Source organism: Sus scrofa, chromosome 6 (genome assembly GCF_054392235.1).
Source record: "Sus scrofa isolate SSC_HxYL_T2T_F1_AM1 chromosome 6, Sscrofa_HxYL_maternal_Yorkshire_Landrace_v2.0, whole genome shotgun sequence".
NCBI classification, from domain to species: Eukaryota; Metazoa; Chordata; class Mammalia; order Artiodactyla; family Suidae; genus Sus; species Sus scrofa.
The window spans coordinates 91,731,192-91,742,828 of record NC_139388.1 but is presented as its reverse complement, the minus strand read 5'-3'; positions in this window follow the sequence as shown (position 1 = coordinate 91,742,828).

Below are 11,637 nucleotides of genomic sequence, written 5' to 3'. Positions count from 1 at the left end.
TGGGGACATGGGGGTGTCAGAGCTGGGAGACCTGCAGAGACCGTTCTTGGGGGAAACCGAGGCCCGAGTGGCTTCCTGGTCTCTCTTCACAGGAGCTGGGCTCTGGCTCCTTGTTTTCCTTGTTTTCTGGCTCCTTGTTTTCCTGAGTTAAAAACAGCAGGCCCGTCCCCACGTGTCCCCAGCCCTCCTCCTGGTTTCCCTCACCCCCAGGCCAGGTGGCCGGCCCACCTCTCCAGTCTCCCCTGCCCCATCCTCACCTCCTCTCTGCTTCCCCACCTCAGGCCTCCGTCACACTGACGTCTAGAAAGTCCGTAGTCGGAACCCATGCACATTGCACAGAAGGTTCCAGGTGCTGAGCTGAGAACTTTACGCACGTGTCTCATTCGTTCCTGGGACACATCTGTGCTGTTGGCTACGTACCACACACCGTGCCGTGTGCTTAGGGGAACATCGCCAACACAAACTCACGCTCGGCCTTCTGGAGCTTCCGGTTTCCCTGGAGAACACGGACCTCAGCCAAAGAACAAAGGAAAAGAAATTACAAAAGATTCCAGCTTCCAGTCCAGGCTTTGGGAGAGGATGCCAAGTGGAGCGGTCACGTGATCCCTCATCCCGTTAAAAATCACCTTCATTGTTCTCCCTCCTCCCTCCATCTGGGAGCCATGCACCGTTCGTTCCTTCCTCTGGTCCGAGGGCAGGTGCCCGAAAGCAAAGGAGGGTTCATTGAGCACCTGTTGCCTGCCAGACCTTCTCATCTCCTTCTGTCCCCACAAGTGTGCTGCACGGTGAACATCGTTTTCCCCACGTTGCAGGCAGGGAAGCTGGGGTTCCTGGCTCCAGGTGGAGGTCACACAGCACCTGCTCTGGGTCTCTTGGCTGCCCAGTGAGGGCCTGATGGACAGCGACATTTTTTTCCATCTCTGTCTCTGCAGAAGATGTTCCTGCTCCGCTCAGGACACTGTATTGTTATCATGATAATGACAATAATTACCACCGTAGCCACAGAAACAGCACGGTTACCCTTCCTAACAGCGTCCCCCACATGACCATCAATGTGCAAAGTGCTTTGTTTATACGATGACATTTAATCCATACAAGAAATAGGCAAGGCAGGTACCGGCCCCGATTCATGCAAATGAACAGGATCTGTGGGAAAGAGAGACCAGCTCAAGGGCACCTGTGTGGCAGAGTCAGATCTTGAATCCAGATCTGCCCCGTCTGTGATGAAGGGGGTGCGCCAATGATTCAGACAGAGGAGGGGTGGCCATTCCTGCACCGTGAGAGCAGGACCAGTAAGCAGGGGAAGAGGGAAACAGACTGTGATGGGAGACCCTGATCTCCTGCAAGTGGGCAGGCAGGACAGCTGCCTGGGCTCCCCCTGGAGGTTTCAACATTGGTCCAGGTGCTCCTGAATTCCCAGACACATCCCTAGAGCCTGAAACATACCCCACTGCCATTTTTCTTTGCTTAAATTACACTGAGTGCTTTTTTTTTTTTTTTTTTCTATTTGCAAAAAGCCTCGACTCTGATGGCAAGGAAACCTACTTATTAAAAAAAAAAACTTGCTTAAAAAAAAGCAACGTTTCCAACAATGAGTGTCTCTTGCTCAGAGAGGGCTCATCAAATGAGAGGAACAAGGCTTTCGCAAACCTATATGGAAATTAAACCCACAATCTGGGCACACGCTTGTTTGACAAGTGATAATTAACTGCTGACAATATAATTTCAGTTTGGATGCAAATGTGATTTTCATTAGAAAGTAATCAAAGAGGTACACTTGCATCTGGGGGTCCAGCCTCCAACAGTGGGAGCTCAGCTCTTCTGCTGAAAGGTTTTTAGGGCTGGCATTGAATGCCCACAGTCCCTGGCCAGGTGGGCATGGATCCTCAAGATGATGTGGGTAACAGATCTCCAGGGCAACTTCCAGGAAGCAGCTCAGTCAACTTCTGTCATTAAGGATCCAGCATCCTTTGGGCATCCAGTGATCCTCTGGGCACCTCTGATCCCAAATGTGCCTAGAGCTGCCTGATAGGGGCTGGATGCTGACCTCATCTTCAAAGAGGAGGGAGCACTTTCTTCTCTCCAGCGTCTGATATGTTCCAGGGTCATATCCAGGGTCATATCCAATCCCCCATTCTGCAGAAGGGGAAACTGAGGCTCTGAGACAGAGGAATTACTTGTTCAAGCCTAACGCCTGGGAGGGGCCAGAGGGAGATGTGGACTTCTGACTCCCAAGTCTGTGCCACACACCTTGCCCACCTTCTTTTCCTTTGGTCAGCTCAACCCCCCTGCCCCTCAGCTTTCTCATCTGTAAAATGGGGATGAAGGAATTGAGACTCAGATGTGAGAAATGACTAGTTCAAAGTTACATATCTTTTTTTTTTTGGTCTTTTTTTGCCTTTTTCTAGGGCCACACCAGTGGCATATGGAGGTTCTCAGGCTAGGGGTCTAATTGGAGCTGTAGCTGCCAAGCCTACGCCAGAGCCACAGCAACACGAGATCCGAGCCTTGTCTGCAACCTACACCACAGCTCACAGCAACGCCGGATCCTTAACCCACTAAGCAAGGCCAGGGATTGAATCCGTAACCTCATAGTTCTTAGTCGGATTCGTTAAACACCAAGCTATGATGGGAACTCCCAAAGTTACATATCTAATAAATGCCAGAGCCTGGGCTATTGACACTGCCCCATGCTGCGTCCTTTCCACCTTAGCGTGTATGAATCCATTTAGTTCCTTTCCTAAAGGCAGCAGAATGTAGTGCTTCCTAAATTCGACTCATATTTGTCACTGACCCAGGACTCGGACACAAAAATACACACTTCCAGTCACACAAGCCCAGGCACACACAAAGAACACCCCCCCCCCACATATCCATATAGATATTTGCACTTTCCCAAGGATGCTAGTAAATGCATCCACCAGACTCCAGATCTGTCCGCACCCCAGCCCCCTGTGCAACGTCCTGACCACATTTCCAACTGTCTCCTGAACACGCGGCACTGGAAGACCCAGGGGATCCTGAGATACAGTGAACCCAGATGGGCTTTGAGTGAGCAGGGCAGGGGACAGACCTAACATAGAGATGGGGCTCTGGGTTCTGCTCGTGCAGATCTTCCCTCTACATCTTGAGGATCAAATCTAGCAAGAGGGGGAGGGACATCCCCAGGAGGTGGACAGAAACTGGCAACCAGGTGGTGGATAAACTGGTGCAGCAGCTGCTGTGTTGTGGGGGTGGGGGGGAGTGGGGATGGAGGATGAGGGGTGGACAGTCACTGGCTGAGGGATGGGTTTTATGCCCTCCAGGGATGGGAAAGGGTGTTTTGAGTGTAATGCAGGAAGTTGCATAGAGCTGAGCCCTTCAAAGGGATGACTCTCAGAGGAACATTATCCATTCCCTAGAACCGAGAAACAATAGAGGAGCTTGTCAGTTTCTGCTTAAACTCTGAGAAAAATGAGAACCTCATGGGGTAACTATGGGCTTGGGTTGGTGGTTTTCATTTATATTTGCAGGTACTGTTTGTAAACTCCCCAATGAAGCAATTAACATATTATTAATCCCGGGCTGGTGATACTTCTTGGGCATGTGGCAGAAGCGGATGCAGAATAGTTCAGGAGGGGCACCTTCCCCACTCAGGCTGCTCAGAATTCCCACAAATAAAGCCTCCCTGAAGAAGAGCTAAAAAACTCAATTTACAAACAAATGAGAAAACAGTTTACCATCAGTGAGAGTAGCCATGTAAGCCAGAACAATAAAAATCCAAAAAACTTCAAATAATACAGCAATTCTCAAAGAAATGATAACATAAATATCTTTAATGATTAAAAATATGTATATAAAAACACAAAAGCCAAAAATATAATAAAAGGCTATTCAAAAAACAACGCCCTATGTTCGTAGCAGCACTACTTTTTGTTTTTATTTATTTATTTATTTATTTATTTAAATTTTTTATTTTCCCACTGCACAGCAAGGGGATCAAGTTATCCTTACATGTATACATTACAATTACATTTTTTCCCCTCCCTTTGTTCTGTTGCAACATGAGTATCTAGACAAAGTTCTCAATGCTACTCAGCAGGATCTCCTTGTAAATCTATTCTAAGTTGTGTCTGATAAACCCAAGCTCCCAATCCCTCCCACTCCCTCCCCCTCCCATCAGGCAGCCACAAGTCTTTTCTCCAAGTCCATGATTTTCTTTTCTGAGGAGATGTTCATTTGCATAGCAGCACTATTTGTAATAGCCAAGATATGGAAACAACCTAAAAGTCCACTGACATGAATAGATAAAGACGTGGTATAGCTTCACAATGGAATATTACTTGGCCATAAAAAGGATAAAATAATGCCATGTGCAAAAATGTGGATGTACCTAGAGATTATAATGCTAAGTGAAGTAAGTCAAGTAGAGAAAGACACCTACCATATGACATCACTTATATGTGGAGTCTAAAATACAACACAAACGAACCTAGCTATGAAGCAGAAACAGCCTCGCCAATACAAAGAACAGACTTGTGGTTGCCCAGGGAGAGGGCGGGGAGGGGAGGGAAGGATTGGGAGTTTGGGATGAGCAGATGCAAACTATTGTATACAGGACAGATAAAGAACAAGGCCCTACTGTATAGCACAGGGAACTATTGTCAATATCCTGTGATAAACCATAATGTAAAGTAATATGAAAAAGGATATGTATTTGTATATATGTATAACTGAATCAGTTTGCTCTATGGCAGAAACGAACACATTGCAAATCAACTCTACCTCAATCAAATTTTAAAAAGCCAACAAACTGACCAGAAAAATAGAAAATCTAAAAAGGAAAATGAGGAGTTCCTCTTGTGGCTCAGCAGAAGCAAATTTGACTAATATCCATTAGGATGCGGGTTCGATCCCTGGCCTTGCTCAGTGGGTTAAGGATCTGGGGTTGTCATGAGCTGTGGTGTAGGTCGCAGACTCGGCTCAGATCTGGCGTGGCTGTGGCTCTGGCGCAGGCCAGCCGCTACAGCTCCAATTCGACCCCTTGCCTGGGAACTTCCCAGTGCTACGCGTGCAGCCCTAAAAAGACAAAAATAAACAAATAAATAAATGAAAATGATAATCATTGCAATGAAAAAAAGAATGGGCAAAATTGTGCCTAGTGGCCCTCTTCATCATAGCCTCAAACCAGAAAGGAACCGAATGTTAATTAACAGCAGAATGAATAAATAAAATACAAAATTAAGCGAAAACGCTGCATACCACGGACGAATATCACAAGTATAACCCCGAGAGAAAAAAAAAAAAAAACAGACATAAAAAGACAACATAGAACATTATTATATAAAGTTGGAAGACAAGCTGTTAAAAGTCAGTATAGTGCTTATGCCTGGTGGAGGTGTAGTAATTAGAAGGGGTTACGAGGGGGCTTCTCAGTTTGTTAGGGATGTTTTGTGTTTACTTCGTGAATATTTATTAGCTGAACACTTAGGAGCATTTTTCTGTATGTAGGTTATACATCAACAAAACCTTTGCATTAAAAAAAGCAACCAGGTGGAGTTCTCTGGTGGTTCAGTGAGTGAAGGATTTGATGCTGTCACTACCTTGGCTTGGGTCACTGCTGTGGCATGGATTTGATCTCTGGCCCAGGAATTTCAGCATGCCATGGGTGTGGCCAAAAAAAAAGGCAACTAGATGGAGCTCCCTGGTGGCTCTGTGAGTGAAGGATTTGATGTTGTCCCTACCATGGCTTGGGTCACTGCTGTGGCATGGTTGATCCCTGGCCCAGGAATTAACGTTGTGACTGTGACTCTGGGCAAGGAGTACAATGACATCACCCTCTCCAAGCCTGTGTCCTTATCTGCATGACAGGAGGATGATACAGCTTTGCAGTTGTTGTAGGAATGCAATGAGACTCTCTGGGCTTGTCCTCAGTGACACAGGCGCAGCAAGAGGGTGCCCGTCTCCCCTTTGCAACCAAAGACCTTGTTTAAGGAATGGATTTTGGGGCCATTGCAGTGAGAGCCTCTTCTTTTTTCCTTTGATGATAAACGTTCGGCAGTCAAGCTTTATTTTATCAGAAGAAGAAGAGATTATCAAACTAGCTAAGCAGCCCATCAAGGAGATTCCCAAAGAGACAAAGAGGCGGGGAGCATCTCTCCCAGACAAGCTCTGCTTTATCTCTATTCTTCACTTAGTCGATAACAGCAGCAGCCATGGTTTGAAGGTTTGCCATGTCCCAGGTGCTGCTCTGTTTCATCCATGTTCTTTCATTTAAATTCGTCTAGCAACCTTGTGAGAGAAGCGCAATCATCCGCTTTAGAAATGAGAAGGCAGAGGTTTGGAAGGTGCAGTAAAATCTGCCTGAGCACGTGGCTGAGCTGAGACAATCCAGGTCTGTCTGACTCTGAAGCCCCCAGTTCTTTGGCTCCTTAAATATCGGGAAACTGCCAGTCAATTGTTAAAGAATTGACCCTAACCAGGAGTTAGTGCATCACATGAAAAGACATTTAAAAATGTTCATGTTTAATTAGGGATCTTTTATCATAGGATGATCTCTGTCTATTTTTCTTCTCTTTTAAACTTCTCCCTCTATTTCTAAGAGTAATTTGTAATAATCAAGGACAATTTGAAGAATGTAGCAGACTTAAGTAGAGCAGCCCTGGCTATCTGTCTGGTTGCCTGTGTCCTTGGAGGTGTCCTTGGCCACCTCATACATAATGCGAGCAGGGATCTCTTGATCCAGTTCCCAGAGCACCTGCTTGGGCTGCCCTTGTGAGGCTGGACTTGCTGCAGGAGAATGGAGGGCATGGAGGAGCTGGGCTGGAAGGGCTGCTCTGGGCAGAGCCCGTGGAGGTGACCAGCTGTGAAGGTCACTTGGTCTCTGTGCCCAACACCATCAGCTGGATGGGAGGCCAGTAGGTCCTGGAACTGGTGGGGAGTCCAACAGACAAAATGCTCCAAGGCACCTTGTGACCATACTCCTTGGGGGCCACCAAGGGGCCACTTCCAGGGCCTTGACCTCTCTGAGCATGGAACAAAGGCCCTGCTCAGTAGAGGGATTGCCTGGCTGTGCAGAACTGATGATGCTCACACTGCCTCAGAAACCCAGCTACCTCTTGCGCAGGATAAAGGAGACTGGGACCTCCCTTTTTTTGTACCAAAGCAGTGACCACAGCAGTGACAATGCTGGATCCTTAACCTACTGAGCCACCAGGGAACTCCTAGGACTCCCCCTTCTGCTTTGTCTTCCTCTCTCTTAACACACACACACACACACACACACACACACACACACACACACCCTCAGCTATATCCATCTGCAGCTTATGATTCTCTAAACACCCAACTCCCCACTTTCTCACAAATCCTGCCCTCTTCCCAGAATATCTTCCTTGCCCACCTGTTTTCCAGGTAAGTGCCCCATCCTCATCCTTTGTGACTTGCCTCTTATTTCCGCTGTGCATCTGAACTCAGATGTCTTTCTCTGTATCTCTAGAGCATCATAGGTGGACCCCATTAGAGCCCCCCTATCAGGTTAGGAGTGTTTAAGGGTTGTTTTTTTTCCAGACAGGGGGCTGCTTAAGGGCACAGAGTAGGTACTGAACACACATTTGCTGAAAGATTGAGGTGAACGTGGTGACTTAGTCACACTGTCCTTCTATTAGTGAGGGGATGGGAGTACCCACATCGGCCCCTCTGTTCTCAGAACCCAGCCTGAAGTCTGGCACAGAAAGGATGCTCAAGGAGTGTTTGTTGAATGAATCAACGGATGATGCAAAGCTGCCCATTCCAGACCAGGCTTAGCTAGTAATAATAGAGTCAGAATCACTGTATAGCCCTTTAATAATATTCCGAGTTTTCTCTAAGTTAGACTGTCTTTTCTAGCTCTCATCTTAACCACCCCCCTCCTCAGTGCCTCCCAACACACACGTTAGGCCACTTTCATTAGGTTTAATTAGACGTGGTGGACTGTCACCTAGAGGGGCACTGAGCAGAGAAATGAGGTGAGTCTGGTGGGGTCAAATCTAGAGAAAATGCTCATTATACCTACAGGTGGTTGCCCATTTATGCCAATCTTAGAGACAGAGAAGATGCTTTAGAATGAACAAAATAATGGAGCAATCAGGCTTCTGGAAGCAGGAAGAAGTTCCAGAATGACAGGTGATAGAGTGGATAACCAGCCTCCAGTGTCATGTGCTAGAACAGTTCAAGTTCATTGTCAAGGGACCTGGCTTCACCCTTCCTCTAGGCACTCACCAGGGACTTGGACTCCCTGTGGGGGGTCAGAACCACATGCTGACCTCTCGTCAATGCCGGCACTGGGTCAATGCCAGTCACGGTTGGGGTGGGGTCCCGGAGATGCTTTCACCCTCGTGTACTTTCATCAGAGCAGAGCTGCAGGCCCCCATCAGAGCCTGCTGATTCTCACTCTGTACAACTGCACCACTTTCCATACTTTCAGGCCCACTGGGCACAAGTGGCAACACACAGGACTTGGGGGAGGGGCCAAGATGGACGTACCAGTTGGAGTCACAAGAATGTCACCTGGAAGAGCATCAGTGACAGGGCCACCATGAGAGGCTCCATGAGCACGTGGTGGCCTGCCTGCTCATCGGACGTTGCGTTTCTGAAAGGGGCAGAAGCGGCTTCTCAAACCCACACTGCACAGCAAGAGCCATGTGTTTCTCGACCAGCGTTCGCTGAGCACCTACTGTGCGCAGGCCCTGCGTTGGAAGCTGAGTGTGCGCAGAGGATGAGCTGGGTCCTGCCCTCTGCCTGGTGGGGGAGAAATGGAGACCCTGTCACCACGTGATGAGGATGTACCTGAGATGTGGGGGCACCAGGGACAGGGAGGGACTCTACTAGAACAAGACACCCTTGATTCCCCCAGGGAGACTGGGAATTAGGAAAGCTGACCTCCATCTGTAAGGAAGGGGACTGAAGCCCAGATGGGTGAGTTGTTTAGTGTCGCAGGGCAGTGGAGGGGCCTGGAACCTAGGATCTGAGTCCCCAGACAGAGTCCCCTGCCTCCTTCCTGCACCACACGGCCTCTTTGCTGAGTCTCCCGGGAGGATCACGGTGACAGCTTCAGCCCCCTTCCTCATTACCAGGCCACACAGCAAACCTACCCAGCTGACATTAATTACACCTCTCGGAGGTTAATTTGTAGGGAGATAGTGGAAGCAGTTACTTAATAGCGATTATTAAAATCATGCTGGGGGTTTGCTGCATAATGGGTAATTACTTGCAACACAATTGGGAAAAACAACACAGTCGATTCGATTTAGCTTTTCTACCGAATTCACGAGTTAATCCTGGGGAGCATCCAGCTTCTGCTAATAATATTTAAATAAAATTGTTTAATAATAACGTTATCAAATCCAAACGGAAGTCACATTAAAAGCCTCGCCTGAGAGGAATGTTGTCAGTTCGCTGAGGCTTCACCTCCAAGGTTTCCAAGCAGATTCCTATGGGATCGGGCAGAGGCCGCCCTAACCCCACCATCTCCTGGATCCAGCTGGAACCCTTTCACCACTTTTCCATTTATATGTTTGCTTAGTTACTTATTCACTGGTTAATCCTTGTACTTTTTTTTTTTTCTTCTTTCTTTCTAGGGCCACACCTGCAGCATATGGAGGTTCCCAGGCTAGGAGTCCAATCAGAGCTTCAGCTGCCAGCCTACACCAGAGCCACAGCAACGTGGGATCCGAGCTGCATCTGTGACCTCTGCTGCAGCTTGTGGCACTGCTGGATCCTTAACTCACGGAGGAAGGCCAAGGACCGAACCCTTATCCACACGCAATGTCCTGTCCTTAACCCACTGAACCACAACAGGAACTCCAATCCTTGTATTTTATGTTCACTCATTCACTCATTCCTCACCTCTTCAGCCTGTCTTAACATCCATTAAAAAAACCACTTCTCACATTGATTCACGTGTGGATTTCTTTCTTCCATCCATCATTAGTTCACTCATTTCTTTTCTTCCATTTGCTTGTGCTTATCTATACATGTCTCTCAGTTAACCATTTGCATATTTAGCCACTTTTTCAGTCACTTATTCACTCACTCGTATTTTCTTTCTTTCTTTCTTTCTTTCTTTCTTTCTTTCTTTTTCTTTCACTGAAGTATGGTTAATTTACCATGTTGTGTTAATTTCTGCTGTATAGCAAAGGGATGCCGTTATACAGATGCACACACTCTTTAAAAATATTCTTTTTTATTATGGTTTTTCATCGGATGTGGAATATAGCTCTCTGTGCTACACAGTAGGACCTTGCTGTTTATTTCCTCCGTGTATAATAGCATCCACTTGCTAACCCCACCTCCCTGTCCATCCCTCCCCCAACTCCCTTCCCCTCGGCAAACACAAGTCTGTTCTCCTTGGCGAGTCTGTCTCTGTTTCATAGATATGTTCATTTGTGTCATATAAGTGACATCATCTGGCATTTGTATTTCTCTTTCTGACTTAATGTGATAATCCCTAGTTGCACATTCTTTCATTCTTTAATTGGTTCTTTCAGTCATTTGCTTATGAACATTCTCTTTCATGCATGACTTCATTCATTCCCCATGAATCTGTTCATTCATTTATTTTAAAAGAATTCATTCATCAGGAGTTAGTTTTTCTGGGTCTCTCCTGTGTGTACATGTTATTAAACTTTGATTTAAAAAATTCATGCATCAAACATGCACTGTTTGCTTATAAATGAGGTCTGTTCGGTGTCTGGTCTGTTGTGATCCAACTTTGCTCATCCCTCTGCTGTTTTCTGGGCACCTCACAGAAAATGCTTCTTGGCAGTTTTCTTCTTTCCTTCCTTTCTTTCCTTCTTTCCTTCCTTCCTTTTTTCTTTTCTTTCTTCCTTTCTTTCTGTCTGTCTGTCCTTCTGCTTTTTAGGGCCATACCTGTGGCCTATGGAAGTTTCCAGGCTACAGGTTGAATTGGAGCTACAGCTGCAGGCCTACACCACAGCCACAGCAACGCAGGCTCTGAGCCACATCTGTGACCTATACCACAGCTCAGGGCAACGCCAGATCCTTAACCCACTGAGTGAGGCTAGGGATCCAACCTGCATCCTCGTGGATACTCGTCAGGTTTGTAACCTGCTGAGCCACAATGGAAACTCCTTGGCTGTTGTCTTAAGTAAAGCCTTTACTGAAGGGCAACAGGGTGACACTGATGTCCCAGGTGTGGGTGATGGGAAAGTTGTTCCAGTCTCGGGGGCTGAGAACACGAGGAAGGTGTGGGTTGGAGTGGACAGGAGATGACTTCATTTTGGACACTTTGAGCTTGAAGGTATTGATAGTACACTTAGAAAGAGGTGTCTGACACTTAGAAATGCAGAGATCAATGGAAAAAGCCTGATGTGGGGGCAGAAAACCCAGGATGGGTCTCCTCTCTGCGGCCCTCTCTAGAACGGTTCAGTGGAATCCCCAAATCCACTTTGCCTGCCATTCGCCACCTCTAATGGTACCTCTCTCGCCAGAACAGCGTGTAAGCAAGAAACAGTGACGTCTAATTCAACAATTGCTGGTCATGCGCTTGGCTTTAAAGTGGATTGGGGCTCCCAAAATGGCCAAGTTGAACTTGACCGCCTTGATGAGCTGCTTCAGATCCCATTGAGCCCTTACTGCGTGGACAGCACTGAGTTTAGG